Source organism: Pongo abelii, chromosome 12 (assembly GCF_028885655.2).
Source record: "Pongo abelii isolate AG06213 chromosome 12, NHGRI_mPonAbe1-v2.0_pri, whole genome shotgun sequence".
NCBI classification, from domain to species: Eukaryota; Metazoa; Chordata; class Mammalia; order Primates; family Hominidae; genus Pongo; species Pongo abelii.
In genome coordinates, this window is record NC_071997.2 from 70,024,297 (window position 1) to 70,047,214 (window position 22,918).

At 44.3% G+C, this 22,918-nt stretch overlaps 1 long non-coding RNA gene across 1 annotated transcript in view; it reads left to right on the forward strand.

Moving 5' to 3' along the window:
* The first annotated feature begins 938 nt into the window (after window positions 1–938).
* The window catches only part of LOC134759641 (uncharacterized), a 57,132-nt gene continuing 35,152 nt past the window's right edge, over window positions 939–22,918 (forward strand). Inside the window, exons 1-2 of the long non-coding RNA XR_010136179.1 lie at window positions 939–1,055; window positions 5,399–5,533. This is a non-coding gene — a long non-coding RNA (uncharacterized LOC134759641). The remainder of the gene's footprint in view (window positions 1,056–5,398; window positions 5,534–22,918) is intronic.

Genomic DNA, 22,918 nt, shown 5'->3' on the forward strand with positions numbered 1-22,918 from the left:
TCACACCTGTAATCCCAGCACTTTGGGAGGCCAAGGAGGGCAGATAACTTGATCCCAGGAGTTTGAGATCAGCCTGGACAACATGGTGAGACCCCATCTTTACAAAAAATACAAAAATTAGCAAGACGTGGTATAGTCCCAGCTACTCAGGATGCTGAGGCTGAGGTGGGAGGATTCCTTGAGCCTGGAGGTGGAAGTTGCAGTGAGCCATGATCACGCCACTGCACTCCAGCCTGGGTGACAGAGACCCTGTCTCAAGGGAAAAAAAATGAGAGACAGTGCTAGGAGCCAATAGGTTGCTTCAACATTAGGTGCCAGCAGGAGATCTGTCCAGGAGGCAGAGGGTAGGATCTGAGGGTGTTGTGACGGCCAACACAACACAGAGGCCCTTCCCAAACTGGGGGTTGGGGGTGAGAGGGGACTGTTTCACAGCTGCTGTGATGAAAAACTCCTTCAATCGCAGATGCTACCACAAGTATTAAGAACTTTCCACGGTCAGACCCAAACCTCAAAGAAATCAGATGGCCTCCAAGGTCAGCAAAATGAATTGGACCTGCCTCTATATATAAATATATATATTTTTTCTTTTTTTTGGAGACAGAATTGTATTCTTATTCCCCAGGCTGGAGTGCAGTGGCACGATCTCGGCTCACTGCAACCTCCGCCTCCTTGGTTCAAGCGAGTCTCCTGCCTCAGCCTCCTGAGTAGCTGGTATTACAGGTGCCCATTACCATGCCCAGCTAATTTTCTGTATTTTTAGTAGAGATGGGGTTTCATCATGTTGGCCAGGCCAGTCTCAAACTCCTGACCTCAGGTGATCCACCCGCCTCAGCCTCTCAAGGTGCTGGGATTACAGGCATGAGCCCCTGTGCCCGGCCACCTGCCTTCTAACTTCTGAGAAAGTCCAACGTTTGCTTTATTGTGACATCAAAGAAGCCAATGCTCCTGGGAACCAACCAGAGGTATGGCTGTGTTCTTCTCAATCCCCAGTCAAGAGAGCTGCCTTATATGACTGTCCTGAGGTCAGCCATGTGACCAAGTCTTCCACATTGAAAGTGAGTGAAAAATGGCTTCCCTCTGCCCTTCTAGGCTCCTTGCCTGGACTACAAATTAAACTGACATAAGACAGATTAACAGGAGAAAAGCCATCTTTAGTTACATACATTGGCACAGGAGTCCTTCAAAATATAAGACTCAAAGGAGGGCCAGATGATTGAAGGCTTACACAGATTGAGTATCTCTCATCCAAAATGCTTGGGACCAGAAGTGTTTCAGATTGGGAATCTTCTCCAATTTTGAAATATTTACATATATATAATGAGAGTTCTTAGGGCTAGGACTCAAGTATGAACACAAAATTCATTTATGTTACATATACACCTTATACACACAACCTGAAGGTAATTTTATATAATATTTTTAATGATTTTGAGCATGAAACAAAGTTTTTAATGTGTTTTGACTGTGACACATCACATGAGTTCAGGTGTGGAATTTTCCACTCATGACATGAAGGCTCATGTCAACACTCAAAAAATTTTTGGATTTTAGAGTATTTCGAGTTTTTGGATTAGGGATACGCAACCTGTGTAGCATTTTGAGCTACAGAAAGGAATGGGGACTTGAGGCTTCTGGGAGGTGGTGGCCACACAAGTTATGGGAGGGTGAGGGGAGGAAATGTATGGTGAATAAAGGTCTTCTCGTTAGGCAGATAAAAGTCTCCCAGGTAATAAAAGTTGTCTGGAGCAACCCTCAGGAGAATATCTGCCTGGGCATGGTGTATTAGTCTGTTCTCATGCTGCTAATAAAGACATTCCCAAAACTGAGTAATTTATAAAGGAAAGAGGTTTAACTGACTCACAGTTCCACATGGCTGGGGAAGCCTCACAATCGTGGCAGAAGGCAAATGAGGAGCAAAGGCACATCTTACATGGCAGTAGGCAAGAGAGCTTATGCAGGCGAACTCCCCTTTATGAAACCATCAGATCAGGCCATGTGCAGTGGCTCACGTCTGTAATCCTAGCACTTTGGGAGGCTAAGGTGGGTGGATCATGAGGTCAAGAGATTGAGACCATCCTGGCCAACATGGCGAAACCCCGTCTCTACTAAAAATATAAAAATTAGCTGGGCATGGTGGCATGCGCCTGTAGTCCCAGCTACTCGGGAAGCTGAGAATCGCTTGAATCTGGGAGACAGAGGTTGCAGTGAGCCAAGATCTGAACTCCAGCCTGGCAACAGAGCAAGACTCAGTCTCAAAATAATAATAATAATAATAATAATTAATAAATAAAACTATCAGATCTCACGAGACTTATTCACTATCAAGAGGACAGCACAGGAAAGTCCTGCCCCCATGATTCAATTACCTCCCACCAGGTCCCTCCCATGACACATGGGGATTATGGGAGCTACAATTCAAGATGAGATCTGGTGAGGGATACAGTTAACCATATCACGTGGTCTCCACCTCCGGGCTTTCTCCTATGATCTCAGTTAATCTTCCCTGGTGGATGAGATTCCCGTGAAGGGGATTCAGGACAGTTGAGTTCCATTTGGAGGATTGTCTTTAGGCAGCTAAGGGGAGCTCAGAAAAAGCCTCTGTCTGAATCTCCTGTTCCCAAAGTGCCCTTAGTTCAATGTAATCAGCACACCAAAGTGTCATATTTTGAAATGTCCTTTCCTGAACTCCTTCCGTTCCATGCTCTCCATGCTACAAATGCCCTTTGAGGCCAGCCTGGAGAGGCCTCTCCTCTCTCTCTTCCCCAGCCTGTGAGGTTGCCTGAGAGAGCTGTTGAAAACCCACAACAGGGGATGAGCCAAAAAGCTGGGCTGTAGGGAACCAGCTCCATGGGATGCCGGTCAGCAAACATTTTAATCTAAAATTATAATTAGTCAGAGAATTGGTTTTTCAGTATTTTTTTTTTAAGTATCCTCCATGCTGGATTACAGAAGCCTAATAGATACTTTCCTTCTTCTTGAAGGGTTAATAGAATATCTTTCTCTTCCAGTAAACAGTTGGATAAATATGATAAAGTGTTCCTTCAGGAATTACCATGGCACAGATCATTTCTTCCCTCAGAGAAGTGCCTGGCTTTTGTTTGTTTTTTGTTTTTTTGATGGAGTCTTACTCTGTTGCCCATGCTGGAGTGCAATGGTGCGATCTCAGCTCACTGCAACCTCTGCCTCTCCGGTTCAAGCGATTCTCCTGTCTCAGCCTCCCAAAAGCTGGGATTACAGGCATCCACCACCACACCAGGCTAATTTTTGGATTTTTTAGTAGAGATGGGGTTTCACCACATTGGCTAGGCTGGTCTCAAACTCCTGACCTCGTGATCCGCCTGCCTTGGCCTCCCAAGGGGCTGGGATTATAGGTGTGAGCCACTGCACCCAGTGGCTTTTTGCTTTTTCTTTAAGTCTGTTCCTTTATCTGTGAACTCTTGATTTCATAAATCCTCTTCTTTTCCCTTTTATTTTTTCTGGTATGGTCCTGAAATGTCTTCTGTGGTCTTCCTTCAAATTTCAGCTTCCCTTTCCAATTAAATCTTCATTCATGTTCCTATGCCTGAATCTTAACCTTCAAAATTACACTCAAGGCAAGGACTTCCCCTGTTTCTCAACAAAGAGATGAGTATCAATGGATTTCCAAAGCATCCCTCTGTTCTACACATATGTATCTTTTTTCCCCAACTAAAATGTAGAATTATTGAGAACAGGGTCTGTTTTTAATTTCTTTTTTATCTCCCTGCCCTACAGCACCTGCTCTACAAAGTAATTCTCAATAAATAATCACTTCTGACCACATGTAGAAGATTAACAATTCATAAATGTATAATTCTATTGAATGGAAATGGAAATCCTTAGATTGGGGGTGGGCTCACCATTGTTACTGCTAACATTTTTTAGCAGCTATTAATCCAGCATTTCATGTAATCCTCATACTGAAACCACCTTTGGGAAATTATGACAGTAAGAGAAATCTACATGGCTGACTCCATCTTGCTTCTAGCCTCACAAGTTGGCTCTCTTTGCTTATGCCTTGGTGTGGGTCAAGCTAACTTCGGGAGAAATTTAGTTTATAGTTTAAATGATAATAGCCCTTCCCAAAAATGAAATTGTTCCTGTAAAACTAATAAACGGCCACCTAGTTAGGAGGATGAGAGGGGCTTGAATTCTAAATAATTACCAGCCATTATTCCAGAAGTTATAAGATTTGCAACTTCCCCAGTTACTCTTGCAGATATTATCACTATTGTAGAACCTAAGATTGGCCTTTTGAGATGTCTTTTCCGGATTTTGCCGTTCTGACAACCACATGACACCATCTGGACCTGCCAACCAGTCCTGTTGCCCCAATCCAGGAACTGACTCAGCACAAGAGGACAGCTTTGATTCCCTAAGATTTCATCTCTGACCCAACCAATCAGTATGCTCCCTGCCCACCAAATTATCTTTGAAAAACCCCTAACCTCATGCCTTCAGGGAGATTGATTTGAGTAATAACCCCGTTTGCTATGGGGAGTGACCAGCCTCATGACAATTAAACACTTTTGTTACTACAATGCCACGGTCTTGGTGAGTTGATTTGGTTTGTGCAGCAGGCAGGAAGAACCCACTGGGCTGGCCAGGCACAGTGGCTCACGCCTGTAAACCCAGAACTTTGGGAGGCTGAAGTGGGCAGATCACGAGGTCAGGAGTTCGAGACCAGCCTGGCCAACATGGTGAAACTCTACCTCTACTAAAAATACAAAAATTAGCTGGGCGTAGTAGTGTACGCCTGTAATCCCAGCTACTTGGGAGGCTGAAGTAGGAGAATCACTTGAACCCATAGGTGGAGTTTGCAGCGAGCCAAGATTGTACCATTGTACTCCAGCCAGGGTAACAGAGTGAGACTCTGTCTCAAAAAAAAAAAAGAAAAAAAAAAAAAAAGAGTGGGCTGTAGGCTGGGTGCAGTGACTCACACTTGTAATCCTAGCACTTTGGAAGGCTGAGGCAGGTGGATCACCTGGGCCCAGGAGTTCAAGACCAGCCTGAGCAACATAGCAAAACTCCATCTCTACAAAAAATACAAAAATTATATATCCATGTAGTATGGGAAATAAAATTTAAAATATAAAAATATAAAAATTAGCCAGGCATGTGGCATGTGCCTGTGGTCTCAGCTACTCAGGAGGCTGAGGTAGGAGGATCACTTGAGCCCAGGAGGTTGAGCCTGCAGTGAGCCATGATTGTGCCACTGCACTCTGGCCTAGGTGACAGAGTAAGACCTTGTCTCTTAAAAAAAAAAAAAAAAAAAGTGGACTGTCTTGTTTATAGAATAGCATGTGACAGAACTGACAATGTATGACTTCTGAGACTGAGTTACAAAAGGCATTGTGATTTTCTCCTTGCTCTCTCCCAGTCACTCACTCTGGGGGAAGCCAGGTGCCATGTTGTGAGAACACTCAAGCAGCTCAATGGCGAGGTCCATGTGGTAAGGAACTGAAGCCACCTGCCAATGGCCAACAGGAAACCAGCGCCTTATGTCAACAGCCATGTGAGTGAACCATCTTGAAAACAGATTCTTTAGCCCCATTCTTCAGATGACGGCAACCCTAGCTCACTTTTTACTGCAACATCATAAGACACCCTGAGCAGTCATCCAACTAAACCACTCTTGAATGTCTGACCCGTACAAACTGTGAGATAACAAATAGTTGTGTTACATCGCTAAATTTTGAGGTAATTGGTTACACAGCAATAAATAATTCAACTAGGTTATCCTCTAAATGAGTAGTTCTTACATTTTGCGGGGGACAGGGACTTCTTTGAGAATCTGATAAAAAATTATAGACCCTCATTTGAGAAAAATTCACAGAAACAAAAACATGTAGCTCACAGTTTCTGGAGAATCATATATCCCAGTAAAGCCCATTCATGGATCTCAGGTTAAAAATTCCTTCTCCAAACACTAGAAGAGTCCACAGGTAAATTCTTTCCTTAAAAAAAATCCCTTTCCCATGGAGGACTAATTAAAGCAATTTTTATTCTTTGCTTCAGTTTGTTTTTCCTTGAGATGGAAGAACCAGTTCGATTAAAGAGGCATTTCCCCCACCCCCAATCCCCCCAGGCTGTTTCCACCAGCACATTTCAGAGGGCAAAGGGGTCAAACTAACTTTTCTCATGGTTCTATTTTTATGACTCAATTCTTATGGAAAAGGGAGTCAAGGAAACTGGTGGGATTTCCAGAAAAGTCAGAAACAGTAGTTACTAGAAATACAGGAAGGAAATGTGTTCTTGAAAGATTAAAGCTCCAAGGTTTAGAGCTAAATGTGTTGGCTTCGTTTGTATTCTCTGGACACAGTAGAGCATTTGGGAGAATCCTACTTAGTTCATTCTTCATCCCCTTGAGCCCCCTCCAACTTTGTTTTTACACATATGCATCTCTAGGCTGACATTATGTGCAAAGGAGAAGCACAGTGATTCCTCTCCATTTTCTACCAGCGGAGATAAAGACCTCTAAGGGGACACAAACATAGGAGAGAGAGCCATCAAACTTCCTTTTGAAGTTAATATCTGCCAAATCCTCAAGGCCATATTTTCTGATCCAACCAAGGAAAGTATAATAATTGCAATTCTCAGAGTCAGCTTCCCCTTTGGGAACCCAAGAATGGATCTGTGTTCCTGAGCGCTGTTGCCTGGGCTGCAGAAGACATGTCAGGAAATATAGTCTAGGAAAAGAAGCAGAACTTGGGGGCATAATGGTGTATGCAATTTGGGGGAAATTCAGTTTGGAGAACTTTTAAGAAAATTTAGTTTGGAGAATTTTTAAGACATCCCCTAGGGGTTAGGTATATGGTACATGAATTCAGAAAGAGGTCTGCATTCAGAGGCATTTTGGGAGGTAAAACATGAGGATAAAAGTGCTTGCTCGCTGAGGATGGACCTTTGCAAACTTACAAATAGGGGAGGAAGAGAAGCCCCTTAAGGAGTGAAGGAAAATGATAGGAGAGATTGTGAGATGAGCTGGGAAAGATGTGAGAGAAATCCACGGACAAGGGATTAAAATTTTTTTTTTTTTTTTGAGATGGAGTTTTACTCTTGTCACTCAGGCTGGAGTGCAATAGCATGATCACAGCTCACTGCAACCTCTGCCTCTTGGGTTCAAGCAATTCTCCTGCCTCAGCCTCCTGAGTAGCTGCGATTACAGGCATGAGCCACTACACCCAGCTGATTTTTGTATTTTTAGTAGAGACAGGGTTTCACCATGTTGGCCAGACTAGTCTCAAACTCCTGACCTCAGGTGATCTGCATGCCTCAGCCTCCCAAAGTGCTGGGATTACAGGCATGAGCCACTGTGCCTGGCCAAGATTAAATTTTTAAAATACAAATATAAATATAAATAAAAAGGGAGTGTTAATTTCACATGCAAGTATAAGCAGAAGCATTAAGTAAATGACAGGTGGACCATGTCAATTCTTTTTAGCATGACAGGGCTTCACGGGTAGTTGTGGAAAGAGCATACCAGTGCAGCAGATGGGGCAGAAGCTTGATTAGGACAGGCTGAGGAGAGAGTCAGCAGAAATGGCTCACATAAAAATGGCCACACACAGTCACCCAAGATTCAAGACTGAATAAGGCAGAGGCTCCTCTCAGCCCCTCTGGTGAGCTAAGAGGCAGCTGGAAGAGATTGGTGAAATACATATTCATTTTGCTATTTGTTCATAATCGACTTTCACTGAAGGAATAAAATTCCATTGTTAATAAACAGAAGTAGCTCCCTAGAGATACAAACTTTGGTGTGGAAAAGTTGGCATATATAAGAAAAGCAATAGCCATCTGCCTAAATTAGAACTAGCAGAGAAGAAATGGCCTTGCCAGGCACAGTGAAACACAAGAAGCAGATCACAAATCAAAGAACTGAAAGTGTTATGAGGGTAGGCACGAGTTCCTACCCTCACAACATAATCCACAGGTTAGGGCAGTGGGTGAGAGGATAGTCTCTGCTGCCTTTTCCAAATGGACAGAACCTCTTAGACACCCACCCTCCCTGAATATTTAAATTAGCACCAGCCTTAAGTGTAACTGGAGAGCAAAAATGAGACAGGTGAACAGCAACAGACAATTCCAGGATTTAGATTTCAAATATGCAGAACCTATGGCTTGTAGTAGTATTTTATTTGAAATAATTGATTTCCTGTATATTTTCATGAGTAATTTTCTTTGTGTTTCATATTAATCTTTCTGGTAAAAAATAAATAAATAAATAAACATTTTCCAAGAAGGTCCCCCAGGCTGCTGGCACAGGCTGCGCTGATGGGCTCCTGCTGTGTTTCCCTGTGGCTTCACTGAAGGCCCACCCCCCGCCTCTACCACTATGTTATGATGACAACCTGTTTAGTAGGTCTGTGCCTTGGAGACACTGGTGACCTTGATCCCCATTCAATTGGCAGAGCCCTGTGTGCAAGTCCTACAGGCTACACTCCTGCAGGCCTGCATTTAGGTTTAGATAACTCCCCTAGGGCTCAAACCCCAAAGGAAGGGCTTGCCCAGGCCACAGTCCTGTTCTTGCTTCAGACTTTTCTGCCACTGCCCCATACTTGTATCTGTACCTACGGCAGCTGAGCTGGTATCTCCTCCTGGGACACCTGATGTGTTTCATAGGCTAGAAACATCAAATGCGGGCACTAGCACCAACTTTCAGGAAATAAAGCCAAAAGCCCATGACCCTTTTGTTATGTGCTCAATGCCACAAAACCCAGCTGCCTGTGTGCTGTGTTGTCAGAAAACACCACTGTTTCCAGTTAAAATACAGGAAGAGAAGTAATAAAAAATAAATTTCCTGCCAACCATTGGGGACAACTAGATAGAAGAGGAACAATGAAATATGAATACAATGACAACCAGTATGTAGACACCCAGATGACTTTCCTGTTGAAAAGTCTGGCTTGGAGGATGAAATTGAAGGAGTCCAAGAAATGCCACCCCAAAATATCAAACTTTGGTGCGCTGATTGCTTTGAACCGAGGGCACACGGGGAACAGTGTGGATGCAGACAGAGGCTTTTTCTGAGCTCCCCTTAGCTGCCTAAAGACCTTCCTCCAAATGGAACTCAATTGTCCTGAATCTGCTTCGCAGGAATCTCATCCACCAGGGGAGATTAACTGGGATCACAGGAGAGAGCCTGGAGGTGGACACTAGGCCTAGACAGAAACCACCTATTCTCCTAAGGGCTGCTCCCGACTTTGTTACCTGGGAGACTTTTATCTGCATAACAAGAAGACCTTTATTCACCACACATTTCCTCCCCTCACCCTTCCATAACTTGTGTGGCCACCACCTCCCAGAAGCCCCAAGCCCCCATTCCTTTCTGTATCTCCGGATGCTCTATAAGCTTCAGTCATCTGCCCCTTCTTCAAGTCTCATATTCTGTAAGACTCCCATGCATGCATAGGTAATTAAATATGGCTTTTCTCCTGTTCATTAGTCTTACATTAATTTAATTCATAGTCCAGCCAAGGAGCCTAGAAGGCTATAGGAAAGCCATTTTTTACTCCCCTACAGAAGCAGAGTTAGTCATGTATTCCTGGGGCCTTCAGGAATCAGTTCTCATCTCTGAGGCTGGCTCCTCCATGTTCTATTTTCTTTCTTTCAAAAAACTTTTTATTTTTAATTATTATGGGCACATAATAGTTGTACAGGCTAGGCATGGTGGCTCACACCTGTAATACCAGCACTTTGATAAGCTAAGGCGGGAGGATTACTTGAAGCCAAGAGTTTGAGATCAGCTTGTACAGCATGGTGAAACTCCATCTCTACAAAAAATATATAAAACATTAGCCAGGTGTTGTGGCATGCACCTGTGGTCCCAGCTACTTGGGAGGCTGACGTGGGAAGATCACTTGATGTGGGAGGCTGACATGGGTTGGGGGTCAGGGCTGCAGTGAGCTGTGATCATGCCACTGCACTCCAGCCTGGGTGACACAGTGAGACCCTGTCTCAAAAAAATAGTTGTACATATTATGGTGTTGTATTAATCTGTTCTCACACTGCTATAAGGAAATACCTGAGACTGGGCAATTTATAAAGGAAAGAGGCTTAATTGACTGACAGTTCTGCATGGTGGGGAGGCCTCAGGAAACTTACAATCATGGCGAAGGAGAAGCCGGCACCTTCTTCACAAGGCAGCAGGAGAGAGAGAGAAGTAAGCAAAGTGGGGAAGAGCCCCTTATAAAACTATCACATCTCATGAGAACAAACTCACTATCATGAGAACAGCATGGGGAAAACTGCCCCCATGATCCAATCACCTCCCTCCCTACCTAATCACATGGGGATTACAATTTGATGTGAGATTTGGATGGGGACACAGAGCCAAACCATATCAGGGGTGCATCTGATATTTTGATAGAAGCATGCAATGTGTAATGATCAAACCTGGATAACTGGGATATCCACCTCCACAAACATTTATCATTTGTGTTGGGAACATTCTAAATCTACTCTTCTAGCTATTTTGAAATATACAATAGATTATTAATAGCTATAGTTGCCCTATTGTGCTACCAAACACCAGATCTTATTAATTCTATCTAACTGTATTTTTTTTAAGATGGAGTCTTGCTCTGTTGCCCAGTCTGGAGTGCAATGGCATGATCTTGGCTCACTGCAACCTCCACCTCCTGGGTTCAAGTAATTTTCCTGCCTCAGCCTCCTGAGTAGCTGGGATTACAGGCATGTGCCTCCATGCTCAGCTCATTTTTGTATTTTTAGTAGAGACGGAGTTTTGCCATCTTGGCCAGGCTGGTCTCGAACTCCTGACCTCAGGTGATCCACCTGGCTTGGCCTCCCAAAGTGCTAGGATTACAAGCGTGAGCCACCGTGCCTGGCCTGATCCATTTTTATTTGATTCTTGTATATGGTGAGAAATAGGGGTCTAGTTTCATTCCTCTGCATATGATTATCATTTTCCTAACATCATTTATTATAAAGGTGTCCTTTCCCTAATGTATGTTCTTGGTGCCTTTGTCAAAAATGAGTTGACTGGGCCAGGCGCAGTGGCTCACAAGGTCAAGAGATTGAGACCATCCTGACCAACATGGTGAAACCCCATCTCTACTAAGAATACAAAAATTAGCTGGGTGTAGTGGCACTCGCCTGTAGTCCCAGCTACTCAGGAGGCTGAGGCAGGAGAATCGCTTGAACCTGGGAGGAGGACGTTGCAGTGAGCCGAGATCACACACTGCACTCAAGCCTGGCATCAGAGTTAGACTCTGTCTCAAAAACAAAAGCAAAACAACAACAACAAAATGACTTGACTGTAAATGTGTGCATTTATTTCTGGGTTCTCTATTCTGTTTCCATTGGTCTGTGGGTCTGATTTTATACCAGTCCCACGTTGTTTTGGTTACTACAACTTTGTAGTATAAAGTCAGGTAATGTGATGCCTCCAGCTTTGTTTTGGCTCCTCCATTTTTTCATTTTTGGGAACTAGCCTGTTACTTTCAGTTTATGGCAGTAGCTCAAGATGTTTTGTAGTGGGTAAGATTCAGCCGCTCATTTCCTACCTTGCTATCAACTTGTAATAAAAGCAAGCCCCAGGCCAAATTCTGCCCCACTCAAAGACATTTATTAAACCAATATTCATGGACTATTAGGCACAGAACATTTTATACAACCCACTCTGTAAGTTTCATGAAGTCCCAGCTTATGTCCTTTTAAATGACATTAATGACTACATGACATGAATGGTCCGCAGTAAGAGAACCAACATTTCAGAGACAGGATTTAATTATCTTTGTGGTCAGCATCAGGCAACCAGAAACTCTTCTAAAGCAATATCTGGATACAGGAGTGGTTCAGGGTCCAGGGTCTTGCACCATCTTTATAGGGGCATGCTAAAGGCCTCAATAGACTCTTACATCCTGTTCAGGCAAATGAGCAGAGCCTCTCAAATATGTTAGCATATTCACGTATCTTGATTCTCTTTAGTCTCATCAGTGAGCCCTTTTCGATCATTGTCTCAAGCTAATTACCAAGCCACTGATTTCACCACAAAATAAAACCAATTTCTGATATTTATGTGCTGATTAGCAAAGTATCTGCTATGAATCAAAATATAGATGACTCAAGCAACTTCTAAGGGGCACCTTGAATAGCCTTTCAGATATAACACTAGCTGACACCCCTGGGGTGTAGCTTGCCCTTGGAATTGAAGCTTAATTTAACTAGCAGGTACACAGCATTCTATTGTCAATGCTGCAGTATTTACAAGTGTGAAATGAAAAATATCTTGGGCTCCCAAAAACACTAAGGAAAACTCAAGCTGGAAACTGCTTAAGGCAAACTTGCCTCCCATTCTATTCAAAGTTATCCCTCTGCTCACTGAGATAGATGCATATCTGATTGCCTCCTTTGGAAAGGCTAATCAGAAACTCAAAAGAATGCAACCCTTTGTGTCTCACCTATCTGTGACCTAGAAGCTCCTTCCCCACTTCCTGCCTTTGCTTCAAGTTGTCCTGCCTTTCCAGACAAAACCAATGTACTTCTTACATATATTGATTGATCCCTCATGTTTCCCTAAAATGTATAAAACCAAGCTGTCCCCCGATCACCTTGGGCACATGTCATCAGGACTTCCTGAGGCTATGTCACAGGCTGTCCACAACCTTGGCAAAATGAACTTTCTAAATAAACTGAGACCTGTCTCAGATTTTCTGGGTTCACACAAGTAAATTACAGCCATTAAGACACTTACTTATACCTAAGAGAAAAAAACAATTATTTTCATTAAGTACTGTGGGAAGCAAGTCAATACCAGAACACCGGTCTCAGGCTTTGTGACTATTTCATTCATCTCAACTTCTGTCTGAGAAGGAGACAATTAATATGAGATACAACTGAAATCTGTGAGGTTGTATTGGGGACTACAAATTCCTAAGCATTCAAGTAAGGAAAGATTCTTGTTATTCAACAGAGGTTATTTCAGTACAAGTAAAAGGAAATATTATTTCATGTGGCTCTTAGGAATTGGTTATCCCAAAGGTAGTTCAGGCTGCAAACAAACAATTTATTCTGGGCTAAATCAAAGGTCATAAAGTGGCACCCCAGAAAAATGTATTATTTGGCCTGAACAACTTTGTAAAATTATTGAATTTGAGCCAGTACTTAAAAATCAGTTGCCATCCCCATAAAAATCTGGATTTCTGGTTTCTCTTGAAAAAAATCAGAAGATCTGACAATATTAGGTCTGCATTCCCTGCTGACATAAGGCAGCTGGAATCAAGGAATCACTCTATCCCATAACAGCCATTTTCTTTTCTTTTTTTTAACAGCCATTTTCAATTGTAGAAAGTGAAGTAGAGGTTCCTCTTCAAAGGGACTTTCCTCCCTGTCTAATTACGAATAAATAGTAACTTCTCTTAGAAACAAAATTTATTCAAAGACCTGGGCTAACATTCTTAGATATCTGCTAGCCGTAATAAACGAATCAATGTACTTTGTGTTCTTAGCTCCTGTATTTTAGCCTAGATATTTGCCCTGGCATGCTTATACTGGTCCAAGCAAGCATTAGGTCACAGCCTGTTCCTCTCCCTTATTTGGAGGTGTTTTTACCTTTCTCAGCATTCCACAAGTTGCTTCCACCTTCCTTTGTTCTCCTCTACCTTTGCCTCTTTTGGAAAGTTCTAAGTTACTAGCCAATCGGGACAAGTACAGAATGTGAGGTCCCATTCCATCCAATGGAAACCAGACACAGCAGTAGGGTGGCCACTTCAGGTTATAAATGACCCTGTCTCCTTTGTTCGGGTGTGCTCTCATGGCAAGACTGCTAGCGAGCGGCACCCTTTCTGCAGAAAGTAAACTAGCCTTGCTGAGAGATCCTTTGTCTCAGTGTTGATTTTTGCGACACCAAGCACCTGTTCCCAACACTCTCCAGCTTGCTACAGTCCACACCATGCCCCATTGCTTCCCAACACAGAGGTCCAGTGCCAGTTACACTTCTTAACTATCCTCACCAGTTGAGCCTTGAAACATAATCCTAGGTGGATCATGGAACTGAATTTCTGCCCAGTTCCTGCCTTGGGATAAGAAGATATTCCTGCCTTAATAGACTATTCATCAAAAGACAACGTATGTTCATGAAAAGACAAACCACACCATGGGAGAAGATATTTGCAACACATATAGCTACAAAGGGGTAGTACCCAAAACGATACAAAGAATTTCTACAAAACGACAAGAAAAAGACCATAATCCAACAGAAAAGTGGGCAAAGAGATGAACAGGCAATTCACAGAAGAAACAGGAATGATCTGTAAACATAGGAAAAGATACTCAACTCCATAGTGATCCAGAAAATAAAAGTTTTTATCACAATAAAATATTATTTTGCATTCATTATATTGGCAAAAATCTAACAATACCAGCATCACCAAGAATTCTATGCATCACCAGTTGAATTTTGATTGGCCCAGTCTCTCTAAAGAATGGTTTGAACTCTCTGGAGAAGCTATTTATCCAAGGTACCAGAAGTTCCACTCTTGGGAATTAACTCTAGAGAAACCCTTGCAGAAATTCACAATGAGACAGGTACAAATATGTTCATGGCCATATGGTTTGTAATAGCCCCAAACCGGTAACAACCTAAATGTTTGTCAGCAGAATAAAGTAGGACATATTCATACGATAGGGTAATATATAGTTGCCATATACATCAACAAGAATGATTCTCAAAACACATTTGACATAAAAATCAAGCTGCATAAGAAAACACACTATGATGCCATGTATATAAAGTTGCATGCAAAGCAATACTACATATTGTTTGGGGATACATTTATTAAAAATATGAGAATAATAAATACCAACTTTAGGATATTGATTACCTCTGTAAGGAAGAAAGGGGAATGAAATCAATGGGGGTCTGCAAGATTCTTTGGCTGTATTAGAAATGCTTTATTTCAGCCAGGCATGGTGACTCGTGCCTGGAATCCTAGCAGTTTGGGAGGCCGAGGTGGGAGGATTGCTTGAGCCCAGGAGTTTGAGACCAGCCTGGGCAACACAGCAAGACCCCATCCCTATTCTTAAAAAAAAAAAATAGATAAAATAAGAAACAGAGGCTTTATTTCTTGAGTTGGGTGGGTAATACTACCTAGTGGTGTGTTGTATTAGTCTTTTTTTTTTTTTTCTTTTTAGGCAGAGTCTCCCTCCATCACCCAGGATGGAGTGCAGTAGCCTGATCATAGCTCACTACAGTCTTGAACTCCTGGGCTCAAGTAATCCTTTTGCCTCAGCTTCCCAGGTAGCTGGGACTAGAGGCATGTACTACCACACCTGGCTAATTTTAAAATTTTTTTGTAGAAACAAGGGCTCCCTATGTTGCCCATGCTGGGCTTGAACTTCTGGCCTCAAGCAATCACCTGTCTCAGCCTCCCAAAATTCTGGGCTTACAGATGTGAGCCACTGTGCCCGGCCTGTTGTATTAATCTTTATACCTTTTTGTATTTATTAAATATTAAAAAACAAATTTTAAAATAAATGCATTTATTAACATCTAGTTTGCAGTTTTCCTCTTTTATTTCAGAGTTAATAAAAACTTTTTCCAGGCTGTATTAGTTTCCTGTTGCTGTGTAACAAATTACCAAAAATTTGGTGGCACATAAATTTATCTTGGAATTCTGGTCCCTTCCTCTGTCTTTAGAACCAGCAGCAGCATCTGGAAATCCCTCTCTGTCCTCTGCTTCTGTCATCACCCTGCCTCTGAATCTGATCCTCCTATCTTCCGCTTAGAAGGACCCTTTTGATTACATTGGGCTTACCCAGATAATCCAGGATAATCTTTCCTCTTCTCAAGATCTTTAACTTAATCACTTCTACCAAATCCCTTTGCCATGTAAGGTAACACATTCACAGGTTTGGGGGATTAGGACATGCACATCTTTGCAGGGGCATTTTTCTGCCTGCCATATATAGGCCTTAAACACTTTTGTAGGCCCTAGTGCTGTGCCTATTGTGTGGAGTGGAAAAACCCCTGCCCTGCTTAGCTCTTAGTAAATATCTGCTTTGGTTTCCCTGCACTGGTAGAAACCCAGATGGCCCCAAAGCAGCCAAAAGCTTAGCCCTGGAGGTGTGGGTGCAGGGATGGGGGAGAGAAAATCACAGAGGCTGGAAATTCCCAAGCTGGAGAATGGATCCACAACTACCAAGAGTGGTTCTGAATTAGAACAATTAGGTCTCAAAATTCCTCAGAGCAGCCACAGGGAATACTCTACAACAGAAATCTGATCAGTCACTCTCCTATGGAAAACCCCTTTATGGCTTCCCCTTGGCTTCAGAATAAGGAACAAAGTCCTTCAAGTGGTCCTAGAAGAGGGTTTCTCAACCTCAGCACTACTGACATTTGGGGGCGGAAAATTCTTTGTTGTCAGAGGCTATCCTCTGCATTGCAGGATGTTTAGCAGCATCCCTGGAGCACCCCCCAACATACTTGTGACAACCTTGCCAAATGTCCCTGGAGGACAAAATTGCCTTCCATTGGGAACCACTGCCCTAGGCGGTCCCACAGGATCTGGCCCTGTCCGTCTCCCGAGGCTCATATGCTCCCCAGGGATCCCCAGCCTGTGCCTTCTTCTTTAACCACCTTAAGGGCGACTCTCAACTGGACACCACATCCCTCCTGCCTCAGGATTTCTGCACACAGTCCTCTTCCTGGGCTGCCCCTCCCTACCTGTTTTCACCTGGCAAACTCCTTAAACTCCTTGTGTCTCAGCACAAAGGTTTCCTGCTCAGGCCCCCTGCCCTACCCCACCTCCAGAGCCCTACACTGTGTCCTGTGGCAACCCCACTTCTCTGCCACATGCTGCTTCCTGCCACCTCCAGGAGAACAGGGACAGTGACTATCTGGTCCTCCCACAGTGCTAGCGAGTAGCAGCTACTTAGTCCTTATTATCTCATGATTAGCAGATACTGTCTCCTACCCCACATCTGTCCCACATTACATGCCCAGATCCAGAATCAGATGTGAAGCCAGGTTAAGTCCCCAAAGAAGAAGAGCTGAGATTACTTGTCTGCTTCTTGTTGCATCTGGACTGTGCTGCTGGCCCTATTAAAGGTTAAACAGTAACTTAGGCTGTGATCTGAAAAAGGCTCTTCCTGAGGGCAGTGAGCCTAGGGTTCCCAAGGCTACACATCAGGAATCCTTTGCCCCAGGGCTCCTGTTAAACTATGTCCTCCCTGGGAGGGGCCAGTACAATGGGCCTGGCACCAGCCGCCAAGTGTCTGGGATAGGAGCCACACAGCAGTCACCCTGCAGACAAGGACAGCCCAATGGGGAGAAGCCAGTGCTCTCAACGAAGAGACATTGCTTGAGGCCAGGAGTTCAAGACCAGCCTGGGTAACTCCTATGGTTTGGATTTGTGTCCCTGCCCAAATCTCATGTCAAGGTATAATTCCCAATCCTTCCCAGTCTGTAGGAGGGGCCTGGTGGGAGGTGGTTGGATCATGGGGGTGGATTTCCCCCTTGCTGTTGCCCTTATCATCTGTGAGTCCTCACGAGATCCAGTTGTTTAAAAGTGTAGCGCTTCCCCCTCTCTCTCTTCCTCCTGCTCAGGCCATGTAAGACATGGCTGCTTCCCCTTCACCTTCTGCCATGATTGAAAGTTTCCTGAGGTCTCCTCAGCCATGCTTCCTGTACAGCCTGCGGAACTGTGAGCCAGTTAAACCTCTTTTCTGTTTTCTTGTTTTTTGTTTTTTGTTTTTTGAGATGGAGTCTCACTTTGTCGCCCAGGCTGGAGTGCGGTGGCGCAATCTCAGCTCACTGCAACCTCCCAGGCTGGAGTGCAGTGGCGCGATCTCGGCTCACTGCAACCTCCGCCTCCCGGGTTCAAGAGATTCTCCTGCCTCAGCTCCCCAAGTAGCTGGGATTACAGGTGCCCACCACCATGCCTGGCTAATTTTTTATTTTTAGTAGAGATGGGGTTTCACCATGTTGGCCAGGCTGGTCTCAAACTCCTGACCTCAGGAGATCCACCAGCCTCGGCCTCCCAAAGTGCTGGGATTACGGGAGTGAGCCAGCGCGCCCGGCCTAAACCTCTTTTCTTTATAAATTACCCAGTCTCATACTGCTATGTCTTTATAGCAGTATGAGGATGGACTAATACGGCAACATAGCAAGACCCCTGACGAAGTTTCCTCTTGTCCACCCCATCCTGGCAAGGTAAATAACACACCACCAAAACTCAGCCTTGACCTCACCAAATGATCAATATGTCCCTGATTAAAAAGTTGTAACTGAGACTCTGAAATGGCATCCTGTGAACAACACTGAAAGGACAGAGCCCAGCTGCTGTTTGGCGGCAGCCACAATGTCCCAGGACACGAAGCACTTCCTAGATCCTTCTGTGCTTGCTTTCAGTTGTCCCCTCCTCTCCCACACAGCCTCCCAAAGCAAGCCCCACATTCTCCCTAAGTTGCTATTTCGTGAGTTGGGTTTCCCAACTTTAGTCAACATGTTGACAAATATATTCCTTGTATTATTATTCACTTAATATGTTCTTTTAAGTGCATATACCTCTTTCCATAATAAAAATACTTTTTTTCTGCTGGGTGTGGTGGCTGACACCTGTAATCCCAGCACTTTTGAAGGCTGAGGCAGGCGGATCACTTGAGGTCAGGAGTTCGAGACCAGCCTGGCCAACATGGCAAAACCCCATCTTTACTAAAAATACAAAGATTAGCCGGTGTGGTGATGCACACCTGTAATCCCAGCTACTCAGGAGGCTAAGGCACAAGAATTACTTGAACTCGGGAGGCGGAGGTTGCAGTGAGCCAAGATCACATCACTGCACTCCAGCCTGAATGAAAGAGTGAGACTGTCTCAAAAAACAAATAATAATAATAATAAATAAATATAGTTCTTTTCTGATTGTGTAACTCAGTGTATACTCATTATAAAAAATGCAAACAACACAAAAAAAATAAGGAAGCCAAAAACCACCTGAAATCTCATCACCCCGGGAAAATCACCATCAACATTTTGATGTCCTCCTTTCCTACATGTCTTTATCCAAATACACACATAAATGTGATTTTACACACATAAGACATATTTTTTTGCTCAAATAAATGTGTTCAAAAGGAAATGCTCTACTGGCATCATTAATAGCAAACTGCCATCACTTTCAAGAATAGAAGGTAACTCCTCCCAAATAAATACAACAAAAACAAAACAATGTGGCCAGGCTCAGTGGCTCACGCCTGCAATCCCAGTACTTTCGGAGGCTGAGGCGGGCAGATCACCTGAGGTCAGGAGTTCAAGACCAGCCTGGCCAACATGGCAAAACCCCGTCTCTACTAAAAAATACAAAAATAAGCCAGGCGTGGTGTCAGGCACCTGTAATCCCAGCTACTCGGGAGGCTGAGGCAAGAGAATTGCTTGAACCTGGCAAGCACAGGTTGCAGTGAGCCGAGATTGCGCCCCTGCACTCCAGCCTGGGCAACACAGTGAGACTCCGTCTCAATAAACAAAACAAAACGATTGACTAGATATCTGGTCAGATACCATAACTCACCAAGGCTCCCAAGCCTGAGGCCCAGTCTCTAGGGGATAACAGGGGAAGATTAGCAAGTGTTGTCAGGGAGGGGGCTTTATAGGTTAGCTTTTCTCCCAGGTGCAATTAGAAGGATTAAAAGAGAATGAAAAGGCCGGGAGCAGTGGCTCACACCTGTAGTCCCAGCACTTCGAGAGGCTGAGATGGGTGGATCACGAGGTCAAGAGTTTGTAGACCAGCCTGGCCAACATAGTGAAACTCTGTCTCTACTAAAAATACAAAAATTAGCCGGACGTGGTGGCACGCACCTGTAGTCCCAACTACTCAGGAGGCTGAGGCAGGAGAATCGCTTGAACCCAGGAGGCGGAGGTTGCAGTGAGCTGAGATCATGCCACTGCATACCAGCCCAGGCGACAGTGTGAGACTCCATCTCAAAAAAAAAAAAAAAAAAAAAGAGAAGAGGAAAATTTTTCTCTACTTCTACCGCTATCTGAGTCCACGTCTGTGCAGTAGGTTAAACTTTCTAGGGTGCTCTGTAAGCATCTTCCACATTCTGTGGAGAAGGCCGGGGGCAGAACCACAAGTACCAGGCATTCCAGGGTTCGTTCCTGACAGCGCAGAGGGGAGAGGCCATGTAAGCACCAGCATCCTGCCCCCAGAAGCCTCAGACAGCACCTCTGGGGCACAAGGTCCCTGACCCTCACCCTGAAAGGTCTCACCATAGCTGCCCTAGTCCCAGGCACCCCTCCTAACACCTCCAGAGCTGATAGGAAATTCCAGAGTTCCTTTTCCTCCTTCTTCACAAAGCCCCTTCTGTATCAGGAACCAACATTCCTAAGAAGGAGACGCAAATTCTTGTGTGTGTCGGGGACTGTCAATGACAAGAGAAGCCCTCTCACCTTGGGCTGGATTCCCAGGTGCAGAGAGCAACAGCCAGGCCAGGCATGCAGGGGGAGGCAAGTGAGGTGCCCAGGGTGCAAAACTTAAGGAGGTGTTCACTCTCTGCTGCCGGTCATGAGCTTGCACAACCCTGAGAACCAGTGCTTTGCTTGTCTCACCCTGGGCAGCAGAGTCGACCTGTGAACCATTCAATACATGGTGCCAGGACAACTGGGTATCCATGTGGAAAAAGATAAAATTGCATCCTTACCTATGCTATACACAAAATAAATTCAACGTGGGTCAAAGACTTAAAGGTAAAAGAAAATTATTAAAACTTTTAGAGGCCGGGCGCAGTGGCTCATGCCTGTAATCCCAGCACTTTGGGAGGCCGAGGCGGGTGGATCACCTGAGGCTGGAGTTCGAGACCAGCCTGGCTAACATGGTGAAACCCTGTTTGTACTAGAAATACAAAATTAGCCTGGCGTGGTGGTGTGTGCCTGTAATCCCAGCTACTTGGGAGGCTGAGGCAGGAGAATTGCTTGAACCCGAGAGGTGGAGGTTGCAGTGAGCCAAATCACGCTGTTGCACTCCAGCTTGGGTAACAAGAGCGAAACTCGGTCTTAAAAAAAAAAAAAAAAAAAAACTTTTAGAAAATATAGAATAGGTTTATGATTTAAGTGTAGAGAATTTCTAAAAAGACACCAAAGAACAAACCATAAGTAAAAATGTTGATGGCTGGGTGTGGTGGCTCACACCTGTAATACCAGTACTTTGAGAGGCTGAGGCAGGAGGATTGCTTGAGTCCAGGAGTTCAAGACCAGCCTGGACAACATAGCAAGACCTAGTCTCTACAAATAATAATAATAATAAATTAGCTAGGCATAGTGGCATATACCTGAGGGCCCCACTACTCCAGAGGCTGAGGTGGGAGGATTGCTTGAGCCTGGGAGGTAGAGGCTACAGTGAACCATGATTGTGCCACTGCACTCCAGCCTGTGTGACAGAGAGAGACCCCATCTCAAAAACATAAATTAATAAAAATTAAACTGTTAGTTATCTATGACTAGTTTTTTAAAGCCACCATAATAACCCAAGTGTAAAGACAAACTAGGAAAGTACATTTGCATTGCAAATAACTGACAAAAGGTGAGTATCAGAATATGTAGGGGAATAAAAAAGATTTAAAAATACATAAAGAAGGCCAGGCGCAGTGGCTCACGCCTATATCACAGCACTTTGGGAGGCTGAGGGTGGCGGATCACCTGAGGTTGGGAGTTTGAGACCAGACTGGCCAACATGGAGAAACCCCGTCTCTACTAAAAATACAAAATTAGCCAGGTGTAGTGGTGCATGCCTATAATCCCAGCTACTTGGGAAGCTGACGCAGGAGAATCACTTGAACCTGGGAGGCAGAGGTTGCGATGAACCGAGATCACACCATTGCACTCCAGCCTGGGCAACAAGAGTGAAACTCCATCTCAAAAAAAAAAAATACATAAAGAAAAATGGGCTGGGTGCAGGGGCTCACTCTTGTAATCCCACCACTTTGGGAGGCCAAGGCAGGAGGATCACCTGAGGTCAGGAGTTCGAGACCAGCCTGGGCAATATAGTGAAATCAACTGCACTACTAACCAAGGAAATGCAATTTCAAATTAGTACGATGACATGCCAATTCCTAACCATCTCATTGGCAAAAATGTAGATGTCTGACAATGCCAAGTGATAGAGAGATTATGAGGAAATAAGGACTCTCTTAGCTTGCTGTTGGGACTGTGAATTAGGGAGGCAGCCTGGTGCTGTCCAGGAAGTGCAAAAGGTGTGTGCACACGTGGTCACTACTTAGCTGGCTTCTTTTCCATCCTCAATTCTTCTGAAACATCGCTTCCCACTTCCTCTTCCTAATGCTCAGCTCTGAACATATTCCTTTCCCTCTTTAGATGCCTTCAATGACTCCCTGTTGCCTATGAAGAAGTGCCAAACTCTTTAAGTGGACACTTTAGCCTTCCATGATGTAACCCCAACCCTTGTTTTGGTGTATATCCCCTCTGCCCTATGTTCTTACAGCAATACCTGTAAAACTAACAGTATAGACTGAAAACTCTCTCTTAAATCCTTACCCGCATGGAATGTTAATGAGAGAGAAGAAGAGGTGGGGGTAATCTACTTTAACACCTTATTATGTTACAGAAGAGAATGCTGAGGCCCAAAGAGACTGAATGTTCTACCCAAAGCCACACAGCAAGATAGGGAACCAGAGACCCCAACTTTTCTGATCCCGGGTAAGGGCTCTTACCATTGCATATCTCTTCCTGGGCTGAAGTATCTCAGGCCCAGCTGTGGAGGTGCAAGCAGATTGTGCCTAATTGACACAGCCCAAGAGTGACAGCCACCGTTTGTCACAAAGCAAAAATATCTCAAGATGCTGGAGCAGGAAAGTACTTCCCGTGCCGGCAGCCCACTGGTCCTGAAGCACCACATCCCCGAAAGAGGATACCCTTGTGTTCACCTTGTCG